We start from the raw sequence: 6,000 nt of genomic DNA, 5'->3' as shown, positions 1-6,000 counted from the left end.
TGCAGCCAGAGATGTGACAAGGTCTGGATTAAAGACCTCAAGAGAGAAGGTACCGTCATGAGAATGAACAAGGATCAACATTGCTCTTACCTGGTTGACACTGCAGAGGGACAGTCAGGAGAAACAGGAGGAGTCTGCTTCTCATCCCTACACTGCCTGCCCCATTGTGCAATGGGGGGATGTTGAGGAACATACCCAGATGCCAGAACAACCTCCAAAACCTACAGGAATACCCAGGAGGGATGGAGCTTACCACTCCTCCGATAGTAGTGCAAATGAGATATGGAAGGATTATAAGGCCCCCAAACCGCCTGAACCTTTGAATTCTGGGAATTGAAGGGGGGAGATCGGGTAGTGATAATGTAGTAATGACAATGTAAATGTATGATAGTAATCACAAAGTAAAACATAAGGTAAACTGTAATCACTTAAAATACATTAGATAAAGACTTAGGGGAGGTGTAGTATAGGGTCTGGCACAAATAGGGTTAATGTGGGACAGGACAGTAGCACCCACAGAGTGATGTAAGAGAGCACATGACCTGCACCTATGGTCAGCCTAATGTTGGACAGAGTCATGTGTACCAGTAAGCATAGAGACAGCTCCTAGCTTGTACACTTTACTGCACTTTTGTAAATAGTTCTGAGTCAATAACGATTTACTATTAATCTATGTATGACTACAAAGACTTCTTCAGACCTACCGAACTGTAACCAATACCTTACAACTTTGATGACTTCAGAGACATGAGTCAGGAAACATGAACATCATGATCATGAATAAGGCAACTGATAAAAGACCATCAACCTACAGTATTATCAGACTAATACTGAGGTACTGTGACTGTCAATATCCTCTCATTTATAATGACTTAATACGAAACCTTTTCTGAGATGAGGATTGTCAATTGCCAATTTGGCTAAATGTCATGATGGTATTTGTGAAGGATGTGCAATTTAACTTTAGGGCTCAGCAAGTTTGCAACAGGTGATCAGAAAAGATCGATAAGGCCCTCATTCCAACTACAAATGATTCCTGATGCTAAAAACATGTACATTCTGCTTCTTGTTTGGCTGTTGCTACTTATCTGCTTAATTATTTTCAATTCCTTCCTGACTCTACTCTTATGGCTCTCCAAGGGTTGGAAATTTTCTCTGTTTGGTTATCTGCTTTTGGCCATGACTGGGGCTGCCTGGTGTGGGGGCAGGGGATTGAGGTCCTGACTCCTGCCAAAGCATTACTCCAAGGTATTAACAGATGATTTTCCTCAGACCTGACCAGGTGCATTCATCTTTGGCCGTTGCACCCCTTCCTGCCCCATGACAGCAAGTAGACAATATTTGCTACAAGACCACGCTTCACTTGCCCCCCCTCCTGCTCTGTAGCTCTTGGCAGTCGAGTCCGCCTGAGATAAAACTATGGTAGGGTTTGCTTGGGGCAGGCAAGAAGCATTACATGGCTGTTGACCATAGCTAAGTAAGTTTATTAATTAGTATTATTTCAAGTTGATTTTAATTAATCAAGTTTTTTTCTATTTTTTTATTAAATATTTTTCAAGTTTTATTTGGTTTTCTTAAGGTTTAAGATTCTTACAATGGATTTGCTAGCGCTAAAAGGGAATAAACTATTTCCTTTGGTTGGGGAAACATTGACAAGGCATCACTAATTTTAAAATAATCTCATTAAATCAGAACCCCATGTTTGACTCCACTCACTAAAATATATTTAATAAGGAATATATATTATTCAACACTGTAATCATAGGTTTACTGATATATATCTAAACTAAAGCTGTGAACATAAATTTATGTGTCCACATGGGCAGCTATGTACATTCCTGGTGTCCTGGGGAATCAATACTATGTAAGATACCAGGAAAAGAGAATTTACAGCAGCTGTGCTGTATATGAAACATGACCAGGCTAACCTTGATAAATGCACCTTCATGTTTGACAGCACATTCAGCCTTGTGAGCACAATAATGAAAAGGCTGCTTTGTCTGGGGGGAGAATTATGTTCATGTGGAAAGAAATTTCACTCTATTCACTTCAGGCCATGAATGTATATAACCTAGAATTTCTTGGTGATGTGACAAGAGTTGCTGTATGCTGATAATTTAATAAGCGGTGAAACACATAATGTTCCTGTTTTCTTCTATATTTTGTATTACTCAGAAGGTATCTAATTTCATTTTAAAAATGGAATTAATAATGGGCTGAATCTTGCTGAAAAACCTTGCTGTTGACAAATCAGACAGCTATTTTAGGGGATTAAGAATTATGCTGTGAATTGAGAATCTTTGAATTTGGAACTCAATTTATACCATTTTATGTGCACAAGTGGCAAACTACCCTTAGCCTCGGTTATTTTTACAAACTTGTTGGATTTGCCCATTAAGTGCCCATTCACCACAGAAAGATAGGGCTCATGAGTGAGTGTAAGTACCCTATTAATGATGTGATCATTGTTAATGCATTCTCTGTCTCAGATACAACTTAAACTGTGAAATCTCATTCCTGCATGCAGTGAATTGTTCCTAGAGATTTAAAAAAAAAATCAGTTTTAATTTTTCTCATTTGTCTCTTTTATCTCTCTCTCTCTTAATCCAATCCTTTATCCATTTCTATTCTTTCTGTACCAGATTTAAGTCTAATCCACTCACCGGAAGTTGAAAGGTGCAGGAAAATTCTCACGGATGACAAGCGTTGCGAGATGTTCCATTCCTGTGAGATTTCACCCAATATGATGCGTAAGCTAAATGTACAGTCAGCAACATCAATAGCAACTTATATTTATAAATTGCCTTTCACGTAATGAAATGTCCCAAGGTGCTTCACAGGTGCATTATATTAAACTCAGCCACATAAAGAGATATTAGGTCAGATGACCAAAAGGTTGGTCAAAGAGGTAGGTTTTAAGGATCCTCCTAAAGGAGGAAAGTGAGGTAAAGAGGTGGTGATGTGTAGGAAGGAAATTCCAGAGCTTGAGACCTAGGCAACTGAAAGCATCGCCACCAACGTTGGAACAATTAAAATCAGGGATACTCTAGAGGCCAGAATTAGTGAAGCACAGATATCTCAGAGGGTTATGGGGGTGGAGGAGATTACTGATAGGAGGATTGAGACCATGAAGTGATTTGAAAACAAAGATTAGAGTCTTAAAATTAAGATACTGCTTGACTGGGAGTCAATGTAGGTCAGCGAGTACAGGGTGATATGAGAACTAAACTTTCTGTGAGTTAAGACAGGAGCAGCAGAGTCTTGGATGTCCTCAAGTTTACAGAGAGTAGAATATCGGAGACCAGCCAGGAAAGCATTGAAATAGCCAAGTCTAGAGGCAATAAAGTCATGAACGAGGGTTTCAGCAGCAGATGAACTGAGGCAGGGCGAAGTCAGGCGATTTTACAGAGATGGAAATAGGCGGTCTTAGTGCTGACATGAATGAGGTTGGAAACTCATCTCGGGATCAAATGTGATGCTAAGGTTGTGAACAGAAAGCCTAATGTCAGACTACTGCCAGGGAGAGGAATGGAGTCAGTAGCTATGAAAATGGAGCTCAAGATTGTCAATGTTAGTGACTATCCTCATCTTTCCATCCTTTTGGTATTCAGTATTGCTGTCAAATGGGCAATTTAACAAAAGTTTGCGATGTCAAGCTATTTTGTCATAATGCAAATCTTTGGGCCTGCACAGTTTCTTCTAGTCCTCTAGGTCTTGTTAGGGTTGTAAAAATATTTAAATTAAATGGTCTTTCCATGTTGTGACCAGATTGCTTGAGCAGCTCTGCTGTCACTGAATGCCAGAGTACAAAGAGGAGGGAAACTGTAGGAGCCACTCAGACATATAGGAAATGGGCTGTATTTCTGTCCCAGCATGTGCGATCAAGTCTAGCTGCTACTGCTGCTGTTTGTAGCTATTCCTACCAGGAGATCTGCAGTCATGGTATGCCATGTTTGACTGCCTTGTGCCATCGTCACACATCCACTGTAGCTGATCTGCAACTACTCTGTGATGTCCATCATCCAACTACCATTAAGTCGACTGTTCTTTCTGCTGCCCTCTATTTTGCCCATTAGAAGAGATCTCTGTCTTTTCATCTCTGAATAAATGGGCGAAATACTGACATTTTCTTTTCTAGATGTCATTTTTTAGAGTTCATTTTGCCCTTGCAATTTCAAGCACCTCTACTCATTTGTTTTATGGTCTGTATATCGAATTTATCAGAGTGCAAGAAATAGACTTAAATTAGGCTGTTTTTATTTAATGGAATAAAATGCCATTTTTATTGCTGTACCATGTCTGTTGGAAATTTGAAGTAAAAACAGAAAATGCTGGAAATATTCAGCAGGTCTGGCAGTATCTGTGAGAGAGAATTAGAGTTAACATTTCAGGTAAAAGAGCCTTCGTCAGAACTCTCCCCACAGATGCTGTCAGACCTGCTGCGTATTTTTATGTCAGAAAAAAACCAAGGCCAGAATTTTCGGCTTGGTGAGCGAGGGCGGGGCCCGTTCGCCAAGGTGTAAAATGACGCGGGCGTGAGTCCCGATGTCACCGTGCATCATTTAGATTTTCAGTTCAGCGGGCGCGCAGCCGAAGTGCCGAAGGCCTATTAAGGCCATTTAAAAACAAATTAAACTAATAAACTGAGCTGCTCGTCCAACCTTAAGGTTGGGGGAGGCAGGCGAAGAGCCCAGGCGGCATTCACATTTATCATGGAACCTCATCCATGGGCGTGATGAGGTTGCATGAAGTGTTTATAAATTGAATAAAAATTTTTTTAAAAATTTATTGACATGTCCCAGCTCATGTGACACTGTCACATGAGGGGACATGTCTTAAAATTTTTTCTTTTCTTTATTTAGATTTTTATAACTTACACTCATTTCCCTGGGGAGATTTCTGCACTCTTCTGTGTGCATGCACGGAAGAGCGCACGCCCCGACTCAGGGAACACCCCCCGCCCGCAGTGGGAGCGCACAGTGCTTCTGGGCGCACGTCATTCTGGGTGGGCGTTAATTGGTCTGTCCATGTAAAATGGCAGCATGGACCCAATTGGGGGACGCCAATCGGGTCTGCGCCTGCCCCCGCACAACACCCCCAACAGGGGGAAAATTCTCCCCTGTCTCATTGGATAACATAGTTCAGCATTTACAGTACAGCTGATCTTTCTTTTTAAGCACTGCTGCATGTTCTCAGTCTTGACTGCCATTATATTGAGGTGCCTATCATAGGCTAGATGTGAAGGCATTGGAGAGATTCACAAGATTGATTCCAGGGATAAAGAACTATAGATATAAGGATAGATTGGAGAGGTTGGGAAAGTTTTCCTTGGAGAAAAGAAGGCCGAGAGGAGACTTGCTAGAGGTATTCAAGATCCTGAGGGAATGGACAGGATAAATAGTGAGAAACTGTTCCCACTCAAGAGAACTTCAAGAACTAGAGGGCACAAATTCAAAATAATTGGCAAAAGGAGTAAATATGATGTGAGGAAAATTTATTTCACCCATAGTGTGGTTGGAGTCTGGAATAAACTTCCTGAAAGGGGGTTGGAGGCAGGTTTGATTGAGATATTCAAAAGGGAATCGGATTGCTACCCGAAAAGAACGTGCAAGGTTATGGGGATAAGGCAGGGGAGTGGGACTGGGTGGAATGCTCTTTCAGAGAGCCAGGGCCTCCTATTGCACTGTAAAGATACTGTGATACTACTGTGAATAGTACAGTACAGGCAATGTCAAAAAGGCCTATCTTTATTTAGCCCCTACTTACATTGTGAATGGAAATTGAAAGTATTAGTTCAATACTAATTAACTGCCAGCAGATGGCTTCAGCACACTTTGGAAATGCAGTGCTTTTGTCACATTAACTGAAGGACAATAGCAAACTGCAGAACACTCTGAAACATATATAAAATTTCTGTTGTCAGAAAGCCTCATGTTAATCTCAGTTTTCCCGGAATGGGAATGGATTTCCCACATCTCCACATTGTGAATAATCTTTACT

This window comes from Carcharodon carcharias, chromosome 5 (genome assembly GCF_017639515.1).
Source record: "Carcharodon carcharias isolate sCarCar2 chromosome 5, sCarCar2.pri, whole genome shotgun sequence".
Taxonomy (NCBI): Eukaryota; Metazoa; Chordata; class Chondrichthyes; order Lamniformes; family Lamnidae; genus Carcharodon; species Carcharodon carcharias.
Note: the sequence above shows the minus strand (reverse complement) of the source record.